At 38.0% G+C, this 25,810-nt stretch overlaps 2 protein-coding genes across 22 annotated transcripts in view; one reads left to right on the top strand and one right to left on the bottom strand.

Moving 5' to 3' along the window:
- LOC145788218 (uncharacterized) overlaps positions 1–25,810 on the bottom strand; it is a 624,890-nt gene that overhangs the window by 84,919 nt on the left and 514,161 nt on the right. The gene's annotated exons all lie outside the window — the stretch shown is intronic.
- Positions 1–25,810, top strand: part of LOC145788223 (uncharacterized) — a 256,918-nt gene that overhangs the window by 92,883 nt on the left and 138,225 nt on the right. The window contains exons 1-2 of one of the 7 annotated variants that reach the window (XM_082599978.1): positions 11,072–11,178; positions 19,664–19,748. The exons of 2 other annotated variants lie outside the window; for them this stretch is intronic. The gene's annotated coding sequence lies outside the window, so the exon portion shown is untranslated. Of the gene's footprint in view, positions 1–11,071; positions 11,179–18,092; positions 18,727–18,972; positions 19,749–24,052; positions 24,749–25,810 lie in introns of those variants that run through there. 4 more of the 7 variants (XM_082599977.1, XM_082599979.1, XM_082599981.1 and 1 more) reach the window with 4 other exon arrangements.

Below are 25,810 nucleotides of genomic sequence, written 5' to 3'. Positions count from 1 at the left end.
GATGTAGCAGAGGAGCACGTAAAAGATAAAAGTTTTTTGGGGAGAATAACATACCAAATGACTTTTTAGAATTGAAAGTAATTTCATGTTCAACAGCATACTTGTGGCAAACATCTAACAAATTTTGTAAGCCACACAAACTAGGCGAGATGCAGCAAATGTCATCAGGAAACATAATATGATTTAGACAAAAGTTGCCAACATAGCAACCAACTTTTGTTTTATTGAGATAAGAAAGCTGATCAATATATACGGCAAAAAGATAGGGGCTGAACAGTGAACACCCCACCTTGTCAGACTCCGTTGGACACAGTAAATGATTGGCACAGGTGACCTTCCCACCTCACTTGCATGGTTTTTTTACTATAAAGGCACAAAGGTCACCAGTATTCCAATAAGCGAACAAAATAGATAGGCAGTAGGCACGTTATGTGTGATAAGCGTTTTAAACAATAAATGATGATTGACTTTGTCGAAGGCTTTTGAATCATCCAAAAAGACAGAATATACAGGAGTGTCATGACTGATATAAGAGGACACTGGTTGTTTTAATAAAAAACACTCATGTCAGTACTATGAGCAGACTTAAACCCAAATTGATTGTCACTGGTATTCAAGAAAGGCAATAGATGATTCAAATAAAACATTCAAACAGTTTTGAGATTACTGTAGCTAGAGCAATAAGTCTATAGTTACCTGAATCTTGAATGTCGCCATTCAAATTCTTTACAATCGGGACTAAGACAGTGTTCAAGCAAGAATTTGGTACAGTGCCATGACTAAGACACATATTAAAAAGTACACTAATATAAAAACGAATAATCAGCATAAACAATATGTTCAACTGAAATTTTGTCAGCACCAGCAGCGCGGTTTAATTGCAGTTTGACAAGCAAGGAACCAATTGTGTCCATGTTGCAACAAAAGTTGTAATATTTATCCCTAGAAGAAATACATGAGTTAACAAATTCTTTTTCAGTGTTGGTTTTGCTAGAATTTAGCAAGGAGCTGTAATGATGTTTTCACATCTCAGCAATTGCTTCAGGACCTTTTGCTCCACCAACATTTACAGGAAGAGAACTCTTTTTGCAAGTAGACTTTTTTACTTTCTGCCAAAATGACTTATGTGAGCTGTCCAAGTTGAGTGCTGAGGCAAGCACATTTGCTCTATGTTGTTTAGAGGCATGATTACAACGGTGAAAGGCTTTTTTAAACTCCTTTCGTTTGCTCTGCATCAACTCATATAGGTAACCATTTCACTGTTTCCCATTTTTTACCTACATGATGTAACTTTCTCTGGCAGTAGCATGAGCTTGCTTAACATGATTATTCCAACCAGGAACAGAAAATATGTTACATTTCTTCTTTACATCAACAAAGATTTTATCAAAAGCTGCTTTGAGAGCATCAGTTATAATATTATAGAAAGAGTCTATTGAGGCAACATGAGAAGCATCTGAACAATGAGAATTATTGCATTTAATACTTTCAGTTGGCAAGGAAATTTTGGATAGATATTTTTAAATACAGCAATAGGCTATACATGAACAGCAATTTTTAGGCATTGCTTCAACCATAAATTAAAGGTAGCCTACTGTTTGTGAGATACTGTTGTTACACTGCAAATGGCTATAGCCAGATTAGGACAAATAAAAAAGTATCAAAATTGTAGCCCTATGAAACTGCAATTTCAATTGAATTGAGATGCTGTTTGATAAAAATAAACTCAACCTATTTGATCAAAACCTGGTAGTACTAGTAAGTTCACTTTTCTATTTCGGTAATTCTTAATTTGCACATGCTTTAGACCAACAGAGCCCAACACATTCTCGTTTTGCAGTAGCCGTACTATACCTAACCAAGTCACCAGTCACCACAGATTGTATCCTTACCGCTTACGGTGACGTCACAGCGATGTTGCCGTTTTTATTTTCGCAATAGAATGAGTGTCAGATTCGCCGATGTCAACGAAAGTTTGCAAGCGTGTAACTTAGTAGCCTGTTGATATTTTTTACAATTTTCTGGTCAGGGAAGTTTGTTAGTGTCACCTTTTTGGTATCTTAGGTAAATTTCGCAAATTTATTTATCTGTCAGAGGCACTTTAAGTTATTTACTGGGTAAGTTGAGCAAATGCTCAACTTACAACTTGGGGTAAGTTAAGCAACTGCTCAACTTACCCCATCTCCACCATTTTAAAAAAATATTAATTTTTTCAAAGACTGCTAGAAAACTATATTACATTATTGGCTACAAGCCGAGGCAGATGTAACGTCTACCTCAATTGCCAAACGAATTTCATGTATCTCTACTAATAATTCAATAAACAGAAATTTCCGCCGCTGCCAAATATTTATTCCTAAGCACCTAAACTCAAAAAAGTGGAACCATTCCTAAACCTAAACAAAGCTTCCAGTTGTTTAGGTCGATATAGTGGTAGGCACTTTAACATGCAGATATCCAATCCGGCACGAACCAATCAGAAGCTACGCTGTTCTTGACGTCATCAAGGTTGCGTCTAGGAAGAATAAAGGAAAAACGCATATTCTAGCTAAATTAAATCAATGCTTTGCCATTGGTTGACTTGGCGCATTGGGTTAAGGCGGTGGTAGTCATTACACTGACGTGGGTTTGATTCCCACCTCTGCTATAGCTCTTTTTTCTTCTGTAATTAACAAACAAAGTTCAAAGTAATAATTACATGTAATTCTCTGGCTGAATGCTGGAATGGTCACAATTGGACAGATAACGTAGCATCTGATTGGTTCGTGGTTGGATTGGACAGAAGTCCACGGATTGGATATCTGCATGTTAAAGTGCCTTCCCGATATAGTGGCTTAAAATGCATTCTGGGTAAAATAGCTTGGTGGCGGAAAAATTTGTTTTAGCTTTTCCGTTTTCCCGGAACTAGGGGTTGCTCAACTTACCCCATTGCTCAACTCACCCCACCTTCCCCTAATGCAAAAATAAATAAACAGTAAAACAAGAAAATGATTTACAAAGAGACAGCTAGCACCCCTTAAAAAATTTAAGGATAGAACAACAGCTAAAAAGCTTGCGCGATGTTGGATATAGCTGTAGCCTGTAGGCCTACTCCGTCTGTTGTTCAATTCTTAGTAGCCTAACATGTTTGTTTGTTTGTTTGTTTATCTTTATCCTGCATTGCGGGAAAGCGGACTTGAGCGCTATGCATCGGTGTACGCCTTCCGACGTACACCTGACCCACGCTGCAGCCGACGGCAATGTCTGTTTCCGGTTGTCTACTTATGACTTAAATTTGGTACTACCCATTACTCGAAATCGATCACCAGGTAGAGGCAATTATCGTAAAGTTTCTTGCCCAGAGAAACAACAGCAAGTGCGAGTGGCTGGAGTCGAACATGCAGGCTCTCGACTGCGAGCCCAACGCGCTAACCACTCGGCCACGGCTGCCACTAACATTTAATACGTCATAAATCTAGAGGAGTTTCTCAAAGCTCAAAATGATAAAGTCGTATTTACGTTCTACCATGAATGATGATCGGCTATCAGCTCTATCGATTCTTTCTATAGAAAGAGACTACGTTCGAAAACTTGATTTTGAAGACATTATCGCTGATTTTGCTTCGGCGAAAGCTCGAAAAGTTCAATTTTGAGGCGGCTATTGATCTTTTATTTGCCTAATACATTTGTTGTCCATTTTTAGTCTTTTATTTTCGCCTTAAAGCTGAGACAGTGAGGCTTCTTTCTCAAGCCAGTGCCGGTGTTTGGGGTGTGCAAACCATGCGATTGCACAGGGCCCGCAAATTAGGGGGCTCGCAATTTACTCAGAAATGCAGTAATTTTTGCCATTTCCAATGGAAAAAATTCGATTCACAAGCAAGTACCGTTATCCTTGAAGTCAGTTGCGGCTTTAGGAATTAGTAACAAGAAAACATGGAGACTCAGCTTTATTTCCGAAAAATGCCAGAGAAAACATGATCTTTATCCTTTTGCTATGCCACCGGACAGCACCATTTTACAGTTAATATTCATACCCAAATTTTTGTTGAACATGCGCTCAGAATGCACAAAATTCAAAGTCATTTTTCAAAATTTTCTGGGGGCCCCCCAGACCCCACACCGCTGGGTGTCGCCTTCGGCGAACACGCAGTCAGGCTTTGCCGCCGGCCGTCAAACCCCCCTCCCTTTCAAAATACTTAGCTACGCTACTGAATTGGATCATTGTCATTGGGGCCCGCAAAGCACATTCCGCACAGGGCTCGAAATACCCTAATACCGGCACTGCTCAAGCAATATAGAACTTCTGAGACGCGGCACATTATTTGTAATTATTTTTTATTGAAACGATTGCTTGAACATGAAACTATTTCAAATTTGCTGCAGTTTACTTAGGGCGGCATTTTCAACGAAAGCCAGGGGCGGCAGCATGTGCTCCTACGCCACTGCTTCCACTTCATTGGGTGGTTGGAAGATAGTGCAATCGTTGATGATGTGGCCTGGGGTCGGTTCCTCAACATCTCATTCACAAGTAGAAGAACAAGACGTTCACCATTGGCGCATGGTTGAGCGGAAAAGCCTGACGCCTGTACGGAGATGGTTGACTTGAGGCACACCCACGCCTGTCTTTGTAGTAGCCTGTTTGTAGTGTCTTTGTAATCGTGTAAAAAGTCAGAAACAACTTTTTGTAATCTTTCCTATTACGTCATTGTATCATGTCATGCATCATTGAGTTTGTGTCATTGTGAGTGACTGCAAACCAGGATTTCTGTGGTGCAAACTGCAAAGCTAACAGCTGTAAGCTGATTGCTGTCTTGGATAAACAAGATCAAGCAGATATACAGTAACTGGTTTTATTTTTGATATTGTATTGTTTTTGAATAATTTCTGTGCCAGGGTGATCCATTTTTGGTCATGTTTTCTGTGCATTTTCAAATTTTCAATTATATTAGTCATAGGTATCAAGCTGAAAGCTTTCCGACAATAGGCCTATGTTGTTTTTTTTTAATTTTCCTAAGAAAATTAAAAACAATTTAAAATCCCACTTGGGTAATATTTCTTCCTACTCCTATTGAAATTTTAGTTTGAAAAGTGCTTTTTTAAAGATCTACCGGTACATTGCTTGGCTTGTTGAGTGTTATTACACTGGCCGGTCGGACACAATTTGTGGTGCCGGCAGTTTTTGAACTGATTTAGACTAACTTTGGGGAGCAGACTCCGAAAATGCAATGAGTTTTTCTCCATCAAGTCAACTTTTTAAGTTGCAGTGATTTTGACTTATTGCAATTGCCCTACAAAGTAGCACAAATACAATACGTTTTAATGCTGTCATTATGGGATTACAGGGTCATTTCATTATAATTCATCCAGGCCATGGAACCATAAAATTTAGAATTGTCCCATTTTTTCACAGTTTAAAATGCTTGAAATTCTGAGTTATTTGGCACAAATTTTGTCAAAATTAATTGAGCGGTTTTTGTTTTATCACTATTTTAATGTTTGACCACCAGGTGGTGATTTTTTTTAGTGAGCCACATAAAAATGCTCATATCTTGCGACCTATTTACCCAATCTTCATAAAATTGGTATCTATCCCCAGTCCTCGAAATAAGCGGCGGCACACGGCAATTGCCGTGGTAAATGCCGCCGCAAACGTAATAATGGCCATTCTGCTACGGCAATAAAAATGCCGTCGCAAAATGAGCACTTAATTCGGACAAAAATTGTTCAAAATTTCTTCCTGTTTGATTTACTCGCAGCGTGAGTTTAATCAGCAGAAACATCGCACCAAGACCTCACCTCGGACTATTTTACTTGCTGTGAACACTCACACAGTCTTCAAAATTAGCATATTTTTACTTCGCAAAAACGTTGACGAGGTCAAACGGCAAAAGTTGAAATTGCCTCGGCAATTGCTGTGAACGTTTATTACGAAAAAATTATACCAAAACATGTAAAACGAGAAGAGAAAAAAATAATTGAATAGTCTATCACGACGGCACTGTTTGATTTGTTGTGATGTAATAATACCAAAAGCAGCGATCAACGCGATACGCACACTGTTACGGTGATTCACGCTATAACTCATTGGGGGGAAAAGTAAGTTAATTTTGGGTTGATTCAACGTTCGAGTCAGCACAAATCGATTTAAGTTTCCCGGCGAGTTATATCGCGTAACAACAATGCCCAATAAGATATTTACGTTTGTTTTACATTAATTCGACATCTAGCGACGTTAAATTATCATGAAATAACGTTAATTGCTCAATCAGGTACCGATAACAAATCAATAGCTCCCTGCGAGAAGATTGCCTCGATTTACGTATACAGTACACGTACACTAACATAATTTCTGCACAATTAGGATACTGCGAGCAACACAAAGTCTGTTAGATAAAGAACTAGTCAGAATCGGAATCATCGGAGAATGAGGTTGTCGCGTCGTCACTGGAATACTTGAAGACGCAAAACTGCCCGTTCATGAACGTGCGATGCCATATGATTGGAAGCATTACTTTTCTTTACTGCCAAAGAACCATTTATCCAATTTTGTACCACTTTTTATATTCGCAACGACACCGGTCAAAAATAAGCATTCGATGAAAGAATAACTTTTGCGTAACAATTAAGCCAGTATTTATAAGGTTGCAAACTTTTTACAGTTCACAAGAGCATTGTCAGCGTATAAAATAGCGTGCGTGATGCTCTGGGCTACCGCCGTGTGACACACGATGAAGAAGAAGCGCATAAAATTTCTTTTGATTAAAGCATACGGCAATTGCCGCCGCAACCCACGGTTTGTTGATTTGGCGACGGCAATGTTTTTGCCGTGGTAGATGGAAGCTAACTTCGAGGGCTGTATCCCCCCATTTTCAGAGGTGGGCTTTCCAAAAATGAAGGTTAAAATGAGCTACGGTAGGAGTTATACTTTTTGTGATATAAACATTTGTAGTGCTTCGATAGCATGGCCGATTTCGCCATGCGGCCACGCATTTTTTTGATCATTATTATTAGCATAGATGTTATATTCCAAAAATATCTTTTAAATCACTTACAATTCACAACCTCATAATAAAAATTGTGCACAAAAATGCAGAATTTTTAAAATAGCCATAAACATTGGATTTTATTTTATTTTCATAAGCCCATACTAGGCGGTCCGCCCCTCCCCCCCATACTATGCCACTGTATGTCAAGCAAAGAATAGTAGTATAATACATTATTACACAAAGTGAAGGAGTCAAGACATAAAGATGAATGAGTTTAATACATCGAAAGCATGTAATGAGCTTGTCCAATGTGGGAAATAATTATACCATTTTCCAAACATATCTCGCTGCTACTGGTAGGACAGTGTGCACAGTACAATTGCATTACTTTAATTTGTCAGAAGTTACATTAAAGAACAGCGACAGTCTTAATAGTAAAGTGAGCTATATGCAACAATCTAAGAAATACATAACAATCTGAGAAAGGAAGTACATTGTCCCACTATTCTGAGGATATAACTACAAGTCTATACACTTCTCCTATCATTTCTGAATTGGAATATATATATAGGCTTTGTCTGCACTGATCATTGTAAAATTACATGCATACCGGTACATCATTGTAAGATTATTAGTGCCAAGAAGTGTACGAAACATTAAAGATAGTTTTCACTTTTCACTGACTTTCTGCAATAAAATATGATTAAAAAGGATTCAATAAACCTATAGTTTTGCATGCATAACTAGTGCATCCCATTTTGCATTTAACATTATGTGACACTGGACAAAATATGCTCACTGCAGAGCCATTACAACATGTGAGGGCAACAATCGGAATGAATGAAAACGCAATTGAACAAGGGCCGCCATGCATGTAAATAAACCGACAACCACGGTTTCTACCATATAGCTAAACATGTGAGAGGCAGCATAAATTACTATACAATTGAACACGGGTTGTCAATTGTCATGCATGCGAATAAACTTTAAACCACGATTTCTAGCATGTACAGTAACTAAGTATTGTGAGAGGAAGCAAAAATATAAATACAACATAAATAAACAAAGGTTGTTGCACACTTGGCCACATAGAACAGCATGCCATTATTGTAACATTAGTCAAGACCTAGACAGCAATTTCAGGCAATCAAACCCAACATAATAGAAGCCAATCAATGCTCATCTTGAATGCAAATGAAGCGACGATTCACAGTTTCTATGTTTGGAGCTGAAAATGTGTATATTCTGCCAGTTGTAGTGGAAGGACTGTCCAAAATCGTTATGATTGAAGAAATGTGCATGTAACACTTATCTTCACGGCCAGGCCAATTGAAAGATGGAGAGGGGCTACAAGGATGCATAAAATTGACAAGAACATCATTCTTTTCTTTGTCCACGATTTCAACAAGCCCAACCTACCCCTGTTCGTCATAAATACATGCTACATAAGACATGACACTTACATCTTGGATGTTTATCATTGGGGCTGCATCGAAGAAACAATGTGTGCCAGTGAATTGTGGATCATCTGATACCCGCTTAAAACTGAAAGAACCAATACCACTTGAACTAGAGTAATGGTATCCACGAGTACCAGGCACAGTGCTTCCACGCTGGAATCTTTGTTCAAGAGTCTGAAAGTTGGTAATTTTTTGCCACAAGTCATGGTAAATCTCCATGTGACGGGATTGGTGGAGTAGTAAAAAGGAAGCTGGGTAACGAAAGTCTAGGCAGACCAACTGCTAACCAAATTTTGACTGATGCAGCTGCCTTTCAATACTGCTCTGAAGCTGTAACAAGTGTAACTTTAAGGTTACACTTGTTAAGAATAAACCCTCATTCTTCTATATAAAAGCTGAGGAATTGGTGCCAGTAAGAAATACTCAACAAAGATTCCAGCGTGGAAGCACTGTGCCTGGTCCTGAATTTCTTCTATCCTGATGATTTTGGACACTACAACTGGCAGAATATACACATTTTCGGCTCCAAACATGGAAACTGTGAATCGTCGCTTCATTTGCATTCAAGATGAGCATTGATTGCCTTCTATTATGTTGGGTTTGATTGCCTGAAATTGCTGTCTAGGTCTTGACTAATGTTACAATAATGGCATGCTGTTCTATGTGGCCAAGTGTGCAACAACCTTTGTTTATTTATGTTGTATTTATATTTTTGCTTCCTCTCACAATACTTAGTTACTGTACATGCTAGAAATCGTGGTTTAAAGTTTATTCGCATGCATGACAATTGACAACCCGTGTTCAATTGTATAGTAATTTATGCTGCCTCTCACATGTTTAGCTATATGGTAGAAACCGTGGTTGTCAGTTTATTTACATGCATGGCGGCCCTTGTGCAATTGCGTTTTTATTCATTCCGATTGTTGCCCTCACATGTTGTAATGGCTCTGCAGTGAGCATATTTTGTCCAGTGTCACATAATGTTAAAATGCCAAATGGGATGCACTAGTTATGCATGCAAAACTATAGGTTTATTGAATCCTTTTTAATTGTACTTTATTGCAGAAAGTCACTTAAAACTATCTTTAATGTTTCGTACACTTTGTATATATGTAATTTTACAATGATCAGTGCAGACAAAGCCTACATACCGTATTCCAATTCAGAAAGGATAGCAGAAGTGTATAGACTTGTAGTTATATCCTCAGAATAGTGTGACTTTATTTTGCAATGTTATCTACCGGACCGGTGGGGTAATATGTACATATTTGCTCAGATTGTTGCATGTAGCTCACTAACCTCACTTTACTATTAAGACTGTCGCTGTTCTTTAATGTAACTTCTGACAAATTAAAGTAATGCAATTGTACTGTGCACACTGTCCTACCAGTAGCAGCGAGACATGTTTGGAATATGGTATAATTATTTCCCACATCAGACAAGCTCATTACATGCTTTCGATGTATTAAACTCCTTCATCTTTATGTCTTGACTCCTTCACTTTGTGTAATAATGTATTATCCTACTATTCTTTGCTTGACATACAGTGGCGTAGTAAAGGGGGGAGGGGCGGACCGCCCAGTATGCGCTTATGAAAAAAAAATAAAATCCAATGTTTTTGACTATTTTAAAAATTCTGCATTTTTGTGCACAATTTTTATTATGAGATTGTGAATTGTAAGTGATTTAAAAGATATTTTTAGAATATAACATCTATGCTAATAATAATGATCAAAAAAAATTTGAAAAATAGGCATGGCCGCATGGCGAAATCGGCCATGCTATCGAAGCACTACAAATGTTTATATCACAAAAGTATAACTCCTAGCTCATTTTAACCTTCATTTTTGGAAAGCCCACCTCTGAAAATGGGGGATAGATACCAATTTTATGAAGATTGGGCAACTAGGTCCCAAGATATGAGCATTTTTATGTGGCTCACTAAAAAAATCGCCACTTGGTGGTCAAACATTAAAATAGTGATAAAACAAAAACCGCTCAATCAATTTTGACAAAATTTGTGCCAAATAACTCAGAATTTCAAGCATTTTAAACTGTAAAAAAATGGGACAATTCTAAATTTTATGGTTCCAAAATTTTAATTTTCTGGATGAATTATAATGAAATGACCTTACAACCTTTATTATTACTCTTGCAATTCATTCTAAAACAAACAATAAAAGCAGACAATGCCAAGACAATTGCTTTCTGTGTTAAAAATGCTAGTAAGAGCAAATCAAGACAGCATAATGGTGCTTTTTTTCAGAAATTTGTTTGATAGTTGTCAATGTCACTTTGATAGTTGTCATTTGATAGTTGTCACTCGAGTCTTCATCAAGTTTAGTCAGTACTTGTTTTCTATTTGGAGTGTTCATTACCTGTAGCTGTTGAGTGTTCATTATATGAACTATGATTTTAATTTATTTTTTTCTGCTGTAAATATGACAAAACATTTCCCTTGGCAACAAATTCTCAGCACTAAATTCTCCAGCACCGAATTTCCTTGGATTGAATTTTGTGGCCCCAGTACTGGCATACCAGAAAGTGCAACAGTCGTAAACTTAGATTGTAAAGTACGGTAGCCTACAGAATTGCAATAAATTTATGTGAACCAAAGTTCATACTTACTTGTTTTTTATGAATATAGGCTATTAGGATTTAGAAGACAAGCTAAAGCAATAAATTGCTGGGTTTGAGTTTAGTGTTATTAAGCAGTACTAACAAAGTGAGCTGTCAAGAAAGTTGTGAAGAAAGTGAGCAATTGTCAAGTTTATTATCGTACATTTTTTGAAATTGAGTTTATCAGTTTTTATCTGTGATAATGGCACTTCTGTTGGATGTGAAATGATTGCTCTGCAAGTGGACACTTGCAAAAGTATGAGAAATTAAAATTGTTTCATTTGAGAAGGACTTCATTCAAGCTTTACTTGGTTTTGGTTTGGTTTGGTTTTGAATCTTTATCCTCGGACTGACAAAGCCTTGATAGGTTATTCCTGGTACTTGTTCGCATACTTGTAGAGGCTTTTGACGCAGGGCCGGTTACCGAGATTGGCAGAGTGAAGTTTTCCGATTGTTGAAGTCTTGTTGCCGAGAAATTATTCCATTCATTAGGTGCCGCTGAATGGAGAGCTGTCCTGAAAGTGCGTTGCTCAAACGCACACCCCGAGAGTCGAACCAGCGCCGCGTGATCTTGAGCCCGGCGCGTAACCACTGAGCTAACGGGGCGAACTTCAGGACATGTGTTGGCTAGCCAGGCTCTCAAGTCTTCATCAAGTTTAGTCTGTATTATATTATACATGTTTTCTATTTGGAGTGTTCATTACCTGTAGCTGTTGAGTGTTCATTATATGAACTATTTTAATTTTTTTTTTCTGGTTTAAATGCGGCAATAAAACATTTCCCTCGGCAACAAATTCTCAAAGATAAAACAAAGATAGGCACGCTTTGTAAAGCGTGCTTATCTTGCTTATTTTTAAGTGAAGTTGGGGATCAAGATAAGTCTTGGGCTCCCCACATTGTTTGCAAAACTTGCAAAGAACATTTACGTCAATGGACAAACAAAAGAAGAAAAGGATTAAGGTTTGCTATTCCAATGGCGTGGCATGAATCAAAAGATCATAATAGCGATTGCTATTTTTGTGCAGTAAACACAAAAGGCATGAACAGGAAAAATAGGAATTCCTTGCAATATCCAAACCTACCTTCAGTAATCAGGCCAGTGCTACACAGTGAAGAACTTCTTGTTTTTGAAGGGTTTGCACAATTAAATTTACTTCCTGACAGCAAAGACGAGTAAGCTTTCACTGACAGCGATTCCACCCTTGCTAAAAGCGAACTTACTCCTGCTATTTTACCTCGTCAAGTTTTTTCTCAGAGAGAACTCAATGATTTGGCGAGGGATGTAAATTTATCAAAGAAATCTTTTGAGTTACTGGCTTCAAGACTCAAAGAAAAAAATATGTTGGAACCAGGTATACTGTAATCACTTTTTATCGGAAACACCATGTCAAGTTTTTTTTCTTATTTTCTTCCGGAAAATGATATTGTATACTGTACCGATGTGAAAGGTTTTCTTAAAAAGCTTGGTGTGGCAGAATACAATCTTCAAGATAGGCGACTTTTTATTGATAGCTGTAAACGAAATCTAAAATGTGTTTTACTGCATAATGGAAATGTTTGTGGATCTGTACCACTTGGACAATTGGACATTCAACAAATCTCAAAGAAAAGTATAGCAAATTCAAATTTGTTTTGGAAAAAATTTCATACTATGAAAACAATTTGGACCATTTGCATTGATTTGAAGATGGTTGGATTTCTGCTTGGAATGCAAGGTGGATACACAAAGTTTCCTTGTTTTATCAGTTTGTGGGACAGCAGAGCAATAGATCAGCATTGGAATGCAAGGTGGATACACAAACTTTCCTTGTTTTTTCAGTTTGTGGGACAGCAGAGCAAGAGATCAGCATTGGAATGCAAGGTGGATACACAAAGTTTCCTTGTTTTATCAGTTTGTGGGACAGCAGAGCAAGAGATCAGCATTGGAATGCAAGGTTGATACACAAAGTTTCCTTGTTTTATCAGTTTGTGGGACAGCAGAGCAAGAGATTAGCATTGGAATGCAAGGTGGATACACAAAGTTTCCTTGTTTTATTAGTTTGTGGGACAGCAGAGCAATAGATCAGCACTGGAATGCAAGGTGGATGCACAAAGTTTCCTTGTTTTCTCAGTTTGTGGGACAGCAGACCAAGGGATCAGCATTGGAATGCAAGGTGGATACACAAAGTTCCCTTGTTTTATCAGTTTGTGGGACAGCAAAGCAAGAGATCAGCATTGGAATGCAAGGTGGATACACAAAGTTTCCTTGTTTTATCAGTTTGTGGGACAGCAGAGCAAGAGATGAGCATTGGAAAATTGGCCTACGAGAAGTTAAATAATTTCTGGCGAGAAAAATGTTCAAGCTCATTCTCTGGTGGAACGATCAAAAATTGTGTTACCTCCTCTTCATGTTAAGTTGGGTATCATGAAGCAATTTGTAAAAGCACTTGATTAAAGATGGAAATTGTTTCAGATATATTTGCACAAAATTTCCAGGATTAACAATTGAAAAGTTAAAAGCCGGTATATTTGATGGGCCTCAAATCAAAAAATTAATCAATGATGCTTTTGTGAAAGTTGTTAAGAATTTTTTTGGGAAATAAAATGGCATCCAATTACAAAGAGCTCGTGTCTAACTTCCTCAGAAGACTCCAGGATGTTGGTGTTAACATGAGCATCAAACTTCATTTTCTGCACAGTGATTTAGACTACTTTCCTGAAAATTGTGACGATTTGAGTGACGATCAAGGGGAACGTTTTTCTTCAAGACATTAGTGAGATGGAAGTCAGATATCAAGGGAGATGGGATGCTATAATGCTAGCGACTATTGCTGGTCTATTAAACGCGATGATGCTTTTGTGGTTCACTCTCTTAGATCTCTTAAGCGCAGTTTTATGGCAGACACTTATGCAAGCTGAAGATTAAGGAGAAAGTACCATACCTTTTAATCCTATGTTTGTGTGTACGTTTTAAATTTCTTTGTTGGCTTGCTGAAGTTGATTTGTGTCTTTTGACAATACATTTGACTTTTAATTAGATTTCACATGAGCATTGATGCATAAGTTCACTATGCAGTAGAATAGCTGTAACTAGAAAACTAGACCTGATAGGCAAAAACTGACTGCATTTTTGAAATCAGCGACCACAAATTAGCTGAAAACAACTGAAATATTTTCGGCACACAATTTTTTTTTTTTTGACTAGTGTTGTCATACGATTTAAACACACAGTACCGTATTTTACGGACCATAAGGCGCACTTTAAATTCTTTTTTTCCTCATAAATTGATCGTGCGCCTTATGGTCCGGTGCGCCTTATGTATGGATCAAGTGCGGTAGTGCTTTATTGCCTACACTCAAAACCAGTACCGATACTACTATTATATATGGTCCGGTGCGCCTTATGGTCCGGTGCGCCTTATAGTCCGGTGCACCTTATGTATGAACAAAAAACTAATCAAAGCAATTTATTGACAGTGCGCCTTTTGGTCCGTAAAATACGGTAATAATAGTGTTATAAGCAGATTGCTTGTACTTTTTTCATGCAAATAGCTTTCGCTGACCATGCATTTTCCAGTTAGTTTTGAGAAATGCTATGCACAATACAGCATACCATACACCAAAGTAAATTCTTAGCTGTAGATGTGAATAATCAAATTTTTTGCCACTCTGGATCAAGAATTTCACAAAGTGTGTCTCGTGAGAGAGTTGCAAGGGTACTGTGAAAGTTTATTGACTTGAATGTTGCAGCCATAGGCGCCGACTTCTATTTTTGCACGGGGTGGCGGATAGCACAATATGGCAACCTAAAAACTTTCAAACTGCATGTTTTTGTTTGATTTTTACTAAGCGTGTTTTGTAAGTTAGATGCAATTGTCTTTTCACACCTGATTTGTAGCTCGATAATTTACAAAGCAACCTAAGAAACATCAAGGCATGTCGTAAATTTTATTGTTACGTTGCTGCTCCGACACTTAACATTTGGCAAAAGTATTTTTGCGAACAGCAGCCCTGTCAATCCAACTGTTAATCAACTGGTCAAGTTGTAACCGTGAAGCTTCAGCTTGATAAACATTTAAAATTAGGACATGGTTCAATCGCTGATTGCATCATGGTAGATCGCAAGTAGGTTTTTATGTGCCTAAGTTCACTAAACGATCGCTCCGTTGGGTTTATGTCATCTTTAAAGATGGGAGCGACATTTTCAAAAGCAGCTCTGTTCTCTTCCGATGCTTGATCCTTGGCAAGCAGAACTGTGCCATGTCATTGATCGTTTTCATGTCCATGGGAATTGGCAGGGGTGTAGCTTTCCTCGAATAGAATCATGTAAACGTGTAAATTTGCAGAACGTTAAAACTGCTACTTTACTAAGGGCACTTTTTAAATAAAACTCAAAAAGTTTCGAAAATTGCATTTTTTAATGAAATTTGAAAATAGATATTCATTTAGGGCAGGGGTGACGAACCTTTTTGCTGTCGCGGGCCACTTTGTCAATTACACATGAGTTATCGGGCCACACAACTTTTTAATCGTCAAAATTCCATGACGTCATAGATTGGAATCGACCAGAATTGGTGAATAGTGTTTTCACACCTTTACACACCACACCTTAGTCCGGGAACATCGTGAATCTGGGGTGGTAAAAGGATAGACCCTCGGCCCCAGACGCTCACACGACGACGACACCTTTACCTTATAACTTTCCTATTTTCTAACTTTAAACCCTGAAAGTTAGTGTTTAGGGCAGTGGTTGCCAACCTTTTTTACCTGGTGGACCCTTGTAGTCGACATTCAAATTTAAATCCCCCCCCCCCTATAAATTTAGTTCGTTAAAAACTCGTTTACATTAATATTTCAATATAAGTTTTGGAAGATAAACTAAACTTTCACTAGTAATAAGCTTTTTAGCTGGTAATATTTCTTTTCAAACTAAAATAATTTAATTAAAGAAGAACGTAGCTGAAAAGTATTTTATTCAAAGAATAGGCATTCAAAATTCTAAGAGTAAATGCATTTAACAGTCTGTGTGAATCTTGTGATTTTTTTTCGATAACTCATGAATGTCGTGGAAGAGTATTGGAAAGAGCACAACGATTATCATTCTCCACGTCTAATCTGTTTCTCTGTTTTGTTTTCATTTGCAAGAGTTGAAAAATCTGATTCGCATAGATAAGTGGAAGCAAACGGAAGGATACTTCGAGTAGCTTTCTCTGCCACTTTGGGATAGGAATTACACGTTAATGGCCAAAATCCAGTGATTGATATCTTTCTGAATAAGTCTCTTGCGCAAGAATCCGTTTTGAGTTCTAAAAATTCATCCAGCAATTTATCGAGAAGTTTTTCCACCAGCAATGTGAATGGCTTCTGATCAACGAAGCTGATGAACAAGACATCTCTGCGGCTACTTGGGCGGACCATAAATGGAATTCTGAATGGAGGTCAAGCACCACCAGACTCCATTCATTCATCCCCGACGCCGACACACGCCCAATCGGCCTGACACTACAGAGACAGGCGTGGGTGCGCCTCAACCGTCTCCGTACGGGCGTCGGCCTTTTCCGCTCAACCATGCACCAATGGGGAATGGCTTCTTCCTCCTCCTGTGAATGTGGTGCCGAGGAACAGACCGCAGACCACATCATCAATGACTGTACCATCTTCAAGCCACCTAACGGAGTGGAAGGTCTGCGCGTCATGGATGATGAAACTAAAGACTGGCTGCTCTCTAGCAGCCTTCCAGTGTAGTCCGGGAACATCGTGAATCTGGGGTGGTAAAAGGATAGACCCTCGGCCCCAGAAGCTCAGACGACGACGACGACGTGAATGAATTTTGTGTTAAATCAAGCTCATCGTCATAAATTTTAGGAAAATATCGAATGAATTCCAGTTCTAATTCTAATGCTGTGAGATGTTGCAAAGTCAATTCTTTTTCCAACTCTGGAAGAACTTGTTCTTTGCCATCAACAACCAGCAGCAATAATAATTCTTTAAACATGGGAACATGTTCAATTGTTCATTCTAACTTTTCACTTTTAATTATTATCAAGCTTGCTGGTGAAAGCTTCCAAAGCATCTTTAAGTGCTGAACGGTACTGGTATCTACTCCTGGAGGGGCTACCCAAACCAGGCTGGTCGAAATGTAGAGGCCAGACAAAACGTACTCCCCTCGCGAGGAAGACAGCAGAGCCTTCTAGTACCTTAAGACAATCTCCAAATGACGATGACATAAATCAATCACTCTCTTCCAACCTTCCTTGAACCATCATGGAAGCAGTAGCCTACAGTTTGTAAATTTCCATTGTATCAATATGTCAATGGCTCATGGATACAGATAACCCATGTGGATGAGCAATCTGCTTTAAACAGAGATGGCAATTGAATATATACCGTATATTGGTGTTTTTTCCTTGCATTTTCAGATTTAGTTTATTCAATGGACCAAACATATCAACCAAATAAGCAAAGAATCTAATCCATCTGTCATCATTCAGCAATGAAACAAATTCCAATTTTATTTAAAAGTCAAAAAATAATTTAAGCTCGTCTATGAGCTCAAACACTCGTTTGATTACGTTTCCTCATGAAAGCCATCCAGTATTTGCACGAAACAGAAGTAGACCTACTTGATGGATTGCATCCATGTCAGATTGTCAGTGCACTTAAATAATCGGGAGTTAATCTAATAATAATTTCCTCTTTAACGCTCTAATCTAGGCCAACTTACTAGGCTTAAAAGGTTTACAATCCTAAAACCAAATTCCCCCTCAAACTTGCAAAATTCCCCCCTAGTGGGGAATTCTCCCCCGGTTGGGAACCACTGGACTTCAGGGCAAGAAAATAGCAAAGGAAAGGTGTACCAGTGAAGGCATAAAATAGCTTTGAGATGTCTTTTGTCTTCAATGCATGAGCGATTGTCAAATTGTTTGCGGGCCGCACAAAATTCTTTGACGGGCCGCATGCGGGCCGCATGCGGGCCGCAGGTTCGTCACCTCTGATTTAGGGGGTGGAGATACCAATCATCGAGATAATTTATTTCCAAGTATTTTATAGCTGTCATAATTTATAGCGATATTATGAGCAGTTTAAAGTTTTTCATAAAAGATTTTTGAGGAAGGCAATGGAAAGATCGTATTTTATTGATTAATAAATCCCATTGTAAACCTAACAAATGTAACAATGACTTATGACAACTAACAAATAAAATGATCGCAACAACAAGGAAAAAACTCGTAGCCACGACGTGTTGCGTAATCTTCACGTAGCTTGCTTGATGTTACGCGAGTATCACGCTTGTGACAAAAACAACCATTTTCTTTGCAATCCTGTATTGGTTCACCTCTTGCCTTACGTTGACTTGAAGCGAAAACCAATGATCAAAAAAAGATTTAAACGTCCGTTCAAATTACATTTATTTGCAGTAAGTAATGTAACCTAAACGGGGTGGCTGCCACGGCGTAAGTCGGCGCCAGTTGTTGCAGGCTTGCAGCCATGGTGCAAAACTACAAAGAAAATTAGTCTAGAAGGGAATGGCTATATTTGCTTTCATGTTATAGTAGACCGACAGTTAACTGCGTAAATCGCTTGACCATCAGACCACTTCGTCGTTGTTTGTATGAAGCAGAAAGTTTGTGATTAGCTAAATAGAAGAATTTATGTTGTCTATCTTCACGTGGTGAATCTTGGTCACTGGAAACTTTCCCAAGGTAATACGACAACCAGAAGCAGAAACTGCCGAAACTGCAGGTGACAGACCACTCCAAACAGATGTTAAGTCCCGAATCATAACTATTTGTGCACAAAAGCAGGCATACCTTTTACCTGGCCTAGTAAAAGCAAATTTTATTGCTCTACATTGATTAAAATATATAGTCAAGTGGGGTAAAAAAAGCAGTGGGGGTATTGGGGTAAAAAAAACAGTGGGGGTATTGGGGTAAAAAAAAAACCTTATCATTTTACATCTAAAATGAGTAGATATTCACTTAACTTTTTTAGTGTCTGTTTAAGTGGTCTCTGGTGAATACTTTGAGGGGTAGAGGAAAAAGATTGGATTTGATAAAGAAGAGATATATATATATGTTAAATAGAGTAATTATGGCCAGCGAAGGGTGCAAAAAAAGGTTCGGACAACTTTATTAAAGGTTTTTGCTCAGTTTTAGTGATAGGTGGTATGAATGTTTAAATATTATATTGTGAGTACTATGTTGTGAAGCTACTTGATGCAACAAAGACTGGAGCCTCCAAATGTTTGTGTAGATTATTATTAAGGTGTTTCTTTTACCCCAATAATTTTCGTTGATTTGGGGTAAAAAAAACAGTGCATTTTATGGAATGTTTTGGCTCATATTGGTGTTACATCAACTGCCAAGCAGTATGTCACCAAAAGATACAAAAACAAACTTCTGGATACGTATCAGTGCCAATGTATGCATGTGTTATGCACGATCAATTGATGTAGTGGGAATTGGGGGTCCGAGGTTAAGGTTAGTGTTGCGGGTTAGTTGATCTATAGCGCAGATTGAGAGCACAGAGTGGTCCAGTGATTGTGCATAACACATATACAATCATACATACACAAACTGTTGTTTGATTTGTTGTTTTTTAGTTGCATGTTTATTTACAAACTGCTGGTTGATTTTTTAGAATTCACAATCCGCGAAATTTAATCGCCCACTCAGCACGTTCAAACTAGAGCTGCAGTTAAAATTCAGGATGGCGTGCATAAGTAGTAAGTACACTAGACACAATTGTTTTCTTGCTGCTGTTTTTATTACAGAAACGAGACTTTGCGATTTTACAATGTGTATTTTAATCAAAAGTGCATACAAAAATTGTGGAAAAAATTGTTTACATCATCATCATGCAAGAGAGTGATGAGAAATTCAATGCAATGCAAGGAATGTGGAAAGTGGGTACATGCAAGATGTGCTAATGTCAAGAGAGCCGCAACAAGATTGGCGAAGTGTTTTGTGTTTGGGAAATGCAGTAAAGGAAGGAATGAAGTGGAAGGCCATGATGATGAGTTCTGCCATGGCATCGAAACGGGAGCAAGTCTTTTAGGCGCTGACAGTTAGGCGCTGGTCTAATAGGCGCGCACACTGTGGCGTCTGGATATTTAGGTGCGGAGCACTGTGGCGCCCGGTCATTTAGGTGCTATTCCTTAGTAAAGTCTGGAGATTGTATCAGCTTGGCAGCTTGCCTGAAAATTATATCATGGCTTCAGTGAGTGAAGCTGCTAAAACCGGCAATGCTTTTCACACAAAATGTTACATTGAACAGAAAAATATATTGTTGTTTTATTGATTTATTATTGTTTTATTTGTTGTTAGTCCAAGTTTGCGTTGGTGAAAGCTTTATCAATAAATTATTATTGAAGCTTCCGAACATTATTGAGTTCAATTTTAGTTAACTCTTTCGCGACCACGGACGTATACACACGTCTTGGGATTTTTGCCATGATGACCAAGGAAGTATCCCTAATTTTAATCAAATAGGCTACCTTTTAATGTCCAAGGTTAAAAGGTAGCCTATTTCAAGCAAAAACATAATGTAAATGATGGCAGATCCATAGTCTTTGCCTGTCCTTTTTGGCTAATTAAAAAAAATATTTTGGCGGTGCAGTTATCAGATGAGGACTTCTTAAAGATGGGGACACAGTGGATTTTTTTTCTTTCACTCATTGGAATTGGCACGCAAAACTGGCTAGGCAACCCCTTACTTTGGAATTTCTCGATCAAAAAGACTGTAGGCTAAATTACGTAAACTTTTTGCGTAAAATTTTCCAAATTTTTCCATAATCATTCTGCTGTACCTCCTAAAGCATTGCGCGCAGAAACGAAGTAAATTTTTTCTCATGTGCAGAATTGTTTTGGCATTCGATTAAACTACATATGTTTTCATATTATTGTATCATGCTTGGGCAGTAAAAATTATAATGAAGTACACTTTTCTGCCAATTTTTAGTTTTTTTAGAAATTAGAAAAAATACCGTTTGGAGTTGCTAGTTGTACATAGAATGTTTTAAATTTTATTGCAAAGCTTTGCATCTTCGGATAGCTGAAGATGTATGCTTTCATTTGATGTCAAGATTGTGCGTCTACGTCGATCACATGACATGTTTTTACCGCGTAAATACAACAGTCTTGTGTGAAAAACGCTCTACTACTGTTCACATGAATACATTTCTACAGGGCATATAGGCTACACCTTGGCTACAAGTTGCAAGCATAATGGTGAGACTTCGCTCGTTATTAAACCTAGTCCGGGTTTTGACGGAAAACTAAGTTACTCTTCACTCAAGCCTACGGCCCGCTTGAGTACAGCCTACGGTACATTTTTTACTGATGTTTAGTTATTATTTGACCTAACTAAAAGTGAACTCATACATGTTCGGAAACTTGAATAATTTATTGATAAAGCTTTCGCCGGCGCAAACCTGGACTAACAACAAATAAATGCTGAACACGAATATAACATTTTATGTGAAAAAATCATTGCCGGTTTAAGCAGCTTCACTCACGGAAGCCATAACATATTTTTCTGTTCAATATAACATTTTGTGTGAAAAGCATTTCCGGTTTAAGCAGCTTCACCCATATATTTTTCTGTGTAATATAACATTTTGTGTGAAAAAGCATTGCCAGTTTAAGCAACTTCACTCACTGAAGCCATGACCAACAACGCACACGCATTAACAAAACAACAATATATTTTCCTGTTCAATATAATATTTTGTGTGAAAAGCATTGCCCTACGCCCCTACCTGCCAAGCTGATACAATCTACAGACTTTACTAGGAATAGCACCTAAACGAACGGGCGCCACAGTGCTCCGCACCTAAATATCCAGACGCCACAGTGTGCGCGCCTATTAGACCAGCGCCTAAAAGACGTGGACCCATCGAAACAGTGACAGACTTCTGTTATCTGGGTGATCGGATAGATGGAAGTGGTGGATGTGAAGCAGCGGTGACAACAAGGGCAAGATTGGGCTGGGCAAAGTTTAGGGAATGTGGGGAAATGTTGTATGGCAGAAAATTTTCACTAAGGATGAAAGGAAAAGTATATCGGAGCTGTGTGCGGCCTGCAATGCTATATGGTAGCGAGTAGGGTGGGCTGAAAAAACTTTTTTTTTGAAAATTACGAATGGGGGGGTCCTAATGCCTGGCAAATGATCCAAAAACATCCCAAAATTTTTTTTGGGGAGTTGGGGGCAAAAACCAGCCTCCAACTCCCCCATCAAGGTCATGCGGGAGTCAAATTTCATGAAAATGCTGTAACTCGAGAACCGCTTGTGGTAGAAAGCTGTTCTTACTCTCAAATGATGCAGAATAGTCATAATTCTATCTGTCCTAAAACAACTTTTCTTCGTAAGTAATATATTTATTGAGATATTTAGAAAAAACTGGTATTCCATGTTCTTATGTACATTCGCATGTGCTTATCACATCAGCCTTTCTAGATTTTCGCTATTAAAACTGCTGACATGCAAACTTCAGCAGTCAGCACTTGTCACCAAAGCATCTCTTTTGATGAGTTGTGTGCAATAGACAATTACTGTAGACATAGAATTAGACCAATGAACGTCTTAAGAGCGTTCATTAAAAACGAATACAAAACGATATACTAGCAAAATCTAATATAAAATCGTCTCCACTCCTGCACATATGAAAGGCCATTCAGTTGCAAAGTTATCATAGCAGTGTACACTGTATCATACAGTATAATGTTCTGCAGTGTATAACCGAAATGTTGTAGCCTTCCTGAATTGTAACTGGCTTGACAAAACGTTACGTTGGCGTCACATGGGGGAGGGTGGGGGTCAAAAATTCGGAAAAACAGCGTTATGTAATATTTGAACCTTCCCTAAGACGTTTCACAATCAAAATACTACTGGCATCTTGTTTTGAGTAATATAAAGTTGCAGTGAAAAACAAAAAAACAGTGAAATAATGCAGGATGCAGCCCACAGAAAAGTGACACTGCAGTTATTACTTTGCCTAATTTGTGGAAAAATGAGACTTATTGTCAAATTTTTTCATCATCTTTCTGGATCTAATTTTTTGCCGTATAAGCCCATCATGTCGCTCAAATGTTGCAACTGCTGTTGCTGCTTCACTGACAAGCTTCATGTGGCGCTCAACTGCTTGATTGTGGCATGGATGTAGCAGCTTGAGAGGGTTGGTACGAATGTCATTTACTTCGGCAGAGGACTTCTTCCTAATTGCTGGTGGTTCAGTAACACTGTCCATGTTCAATTGTTCATGTCTACAAGTTTGTAATAAACTTTGGCCTTTACGTTAATTTTTGGGACTCTAAAACGGCGAAAGGTTTCAGAAGATACGTCTTCATCTGGTTCATCTTCTGGCCAATATCATCCATAACTTTCTGCTGGGATTTCAGCATCAGCACTTGCCTGCAGCTCACCGCGGATAGCCATAATTTTGTTTACTGCAAAAACAGCGAACCTGGTAATCACTATCATCCAACATGGCCAATAAAATATTTTCTGGGTGAGCAAAATAGGCATTGCGCTCGAGAGATGTTATTGCTGTTTCTCTTATTTTTAGACTAGGCAACTTTGTAATTCGCTCTAGCAATGCATGGAAATTGCACTTGCTGCACGGATTTTAAGACTTTACATTTCCGAAGAAAAACCATCAAAAAACCTTGGTCTTTTAGCAAAATTTTGTGTTAAAATTTTCTTTCCTTCCTGGTTTGAGATAAAACGAAGAAATACCATATCTGAAGGAGCAAAGAATTGACGATGAAATCGGGTATAATTATGTTTGTCAACAATGCAACCTCGTTTCAGTCGAAGCTTCTATTGGTATAAACAAGCACATCCATCGCATTGACACGTGAAAATAATTTTTTTTAAAGCATCTTTTCTTCTTTTGTAAGTGTGCCGCGTGCGTTTTATATTTTTTCTAATGTGCCAGAAGCTGAAAAAGTTTGAGAACCACTGATTTAGAGATTGTTGTATTTTATTCCACAGTATCGTTTCTTTTATAGTTGAAATTATCAAAGATCTTAAAACTAAAAAGCGAATTAAAGTTTGGATTTCTTCCCGACAAAGGGACCATAAAAGGAATTTTTGCATTAAAAGTGATAACAGAGAGATGTATGTCCGATTCTTCTGTTTATTTAGATGATTTTGTATTTTATTCCACAATATCATTTCTTTTGCATTCTTGCATTTTATCCAGTGTTTACCTTTGAGTGCCTGCCCAGACGGCAAAATCCGTCATTTTTACATTGATTCAACGTCTGCAAACATTGAATCAATGTAAAAATGACGAATTTTGTTGTCTGGGTTCGTTCAATATAAGTGTTTTACATCAAAAGAACATTTTTCATGATTAACAATAGAGGTTAATGAGATAAAGTCTCCACGAAAACGTGTCAACGAAAAAAAGACAGTTGCCAAATAGCGTTTGACATAAAAGATGAAGTTAAAACCTAAGTGGCAGTTTAGAATAAACCTGGGTTTCGGCGTTACATGACCTGGAATTCCTTTGGTTACTTCGTTCGTTAGACTCTCAGTTAATGTTACTTTATCATGGCAGATGAATATGCAACGCAATGCAAAGGTGAGGTTTTTCTACATGATGGCTATATGTTTCAACTAGCTCAATATAGTGCAGACAGGCTTAAGAAATACTGGCGTTGTTCTCGATGTGATGAGAAATGCAAGGCTCGCATCCACACTTGTGCGGCAACAAATCAGGTAATAATGTGTGTTATGATGACGGTTTTCTTTGGTAAAGTTGTGAATATGGAACGTACCATATCACTAGGGATGTTTCCGGTGTCATAAATATGATTTAAGATCTCAGTGGTTAGGTCTAAACCCCACTCATCTAATGCTTCGATAATTTCAACTATAAAAGAAACGATATTGTGGAATAAAATACAACATTCTCTAAATAAACAGAAGGCGTCGTTGGATTTGGAATTTTGTAACCTAGTTGAGGATTCTAATATATTCTAAGTTTGCATACAGACGGTGACGTAGGATACATGTCGATTTTATGTGAGCAAACATTTCAATTTAATAGTACAACATTTTTCGCTAAATTTCATTTCAATTTATTTTTCCTTGTCGGAATGCAAAAGAAACGATATTGTGGAATAAAATACAATTCAAAACTGTAGCTGAATAGGGAACTAGCCGAATCGGACTGTAGCCGAATAGGGAACTAGCCGAATCGGACTAGCCGAATTGGACTAGCCGGATTGGACTAGCCGAATCGGACTAGCCGAAACGGGCCATTCCGATGAAATCAATATTATAATAAATAAGAAGAAGCTTTTATACTAACAGGTGTTTTATTTTACCCCATGAAATTTTTTTTTACCCCAAAGCTGGGGTAAAAAAAAATTCAGGTATTTTGTGCATAATTTTCAAACCAGTTAACACTTTCATGCCTGGGCTAGGGCATCTCATGCGTTACGAAATTTTAAACGCTGAAAACCATACAATAAAACTATTCTATCTATTCTAAAAAGCTGAAATTTCATGACTTTGTCACAAAGTTCATACGCATATTGGAGATGCTACTCAAAAATTTGTATCTCAGATACTTTTTGAAATACAACGTGGTTTATGACACCTTGTCAGAAACATTTTTGCAGTTTGCTCTTTTTAGGAGCAGAAATTTTCTCCTGTTGTTTCTTTATTCACTGGTGTTATGTGCCGGCGCATAGCACGTGCCCAACTTGCAGAATTGAATCTTTTATAGAAACATCACCCTATTTGCATTGATTCAACGCCAGTAGACGTCAAAAT

The sequence above is a fragment of the Aplidium turbinatum genome, chromosome 2, assembly GCF_918807975.1.
Source record: "Aplidium turbinatum chromosome 2, kaAplTurb1.1, whole genome shotgun sequence".
NCBI lineage: Eukaryota > Metazoa > Chordata > Ascidiacea > Aplousobranchia > Polyclinidae > Aplidium > Aplidium turbinatum.
Note: the sequence above shows the minus strand (reverse complement) of the source record. Positions and strands in the feature narration are given on the sequence as shown.